Here is a 1,648-nt window from a genome sequence, read left to right on the forward strand (position 1 = left end):
GACAAAAATTGCTCTAAGTCCGTACGATGACAAGCGGTATATCGTACCCGAAACCACCGTCACAATACCGAATTTTGTCTTTGCTTTCATAGCCGCCCAAACAGCTGTAGCGGCTGTTTGTCTTTCGCCAAGAGTCGAATCTCTCGCGGTGATACGTGTTCGCGCTTTCGTGGCGAGTATATTATCCGCAACGTGTCGTTGACCGAGATCGTTGCTTCGGGAATAAGCTATGTCGTGCTCGCGACACGCGGCATCCAATGGATAGATACCCCGATCGCCTCTAGCCAATCGTGTTTCTAAATGAGTTCCCGGTCCGCAAAACTGATAGCCTGGAATATGTAATTCGATAGGAAGTGCGTTTAAGTGCGATTTAACAAACCGCTACCTCTTATAATTTTTGCTGGCATTTGTCACAATTTTTTATTAACGGTGTTGGACCGTCGAAATGTGTTTGCTACCACGACAAATTATAATGTCGCGTGCATCGCCGATACTGTTGAACCTCTGAGTCAGCTTTTATATGTTCGGGAAGCTTGTCCCACAATTGTTCCACGTAGCTATCAAAGTCTCGCAGTAAAACAATCTTGGGGATAATCTGTAACTGCTCGGTGGTAAGCTCGAGAATATCGCTGTCAACCGATAGAAGAAGAAACATTTTTGAGAATGAGCGGTTTCGATTCGGTGCGCCTCTATAAATAGGGCCCCGATGACTCATTTTCCAAAATCTGATTTGAGATTCGCGAGAGCAAACATGCGATTCGCGCGACAAGCGACGATAATCAAAGTGATAAATTTTGACGATAAAACACGAGTAATGCCCGAGAAAGAAATACGCAAGCATGGAAACATGCTGCCGACTACTATACGCGGTATCATTGTCGGTCCTTCGAATTGCGGTAAGACTAACGTGTTGATAAGTTTGATAGAAAGTCCACACGGTGTACATTTCGAGAATGTGTACGTATACTCAAAATCACTTCAACAACCGAAATATCGATACTTGGAAAATTTGCTATTATCGATCGATGAAATTGGTTATTTTACATTCTCTAATAATAGTGACGTTATTCCACCGAGCGAGGCGCTTCCGAATTCCATTTTTATCTTTGACGACGTGGCATGCGATAAGCAAGATACGATAAGAGAGTACTTTGCAATGGGTCGACACTCGAGCGTCAACTGTTTCTATCTTTGTCAAACGTATGCCAAGATACCCAAGCATCTTATACGGGACAATGCAAATTTACTGATTTTATTTAAACAAGATGGTACAAACTTGAAACATGTATACAACAATCATGTAAATACTGACATGTCTTACGACGATTTTCGCGCATTCCGTCAGAAATGTTGGCAGCACGAGTATGGATTTGTAGTGATTGATAAAGACAGTTTACAGACTAATGGACGATATCGAAAAGGATTTAACGATTTTGCAATACCGTAAAGTGGTTAGTCGCTATCGATACATCGATCGAGCAACGTCCAAAAATTTTCGTCCGAGCGCAACATGACGACGACGATTGACAGTGACGATCGTGAGAAGATTGCGAGAGAGATTGTAAAAACGAGCGAATCGATCCGCAAAAAATATCGTTCTTTAAAAACCGGTCAAATGGAGGAAGACGTCGCATTGGAGAGACACTTT

The sequence above is a fragment of the Formica exsecta genome, unplaced genomic scaffold (assembly GCF_003651465.1).
Source record: "Formica exsecta isolate Colony F162 unplaced genomic scaffold, ASM365146v1 scaffold594, whole genome shotgun sequence".
Taxonomy (NCBI): domain Eukaryota; kingdom Metazoa; phylum Arthropoda; class Insecta; order Hymenoptera; family Formicidae; genus Formica; species Formica exsecta.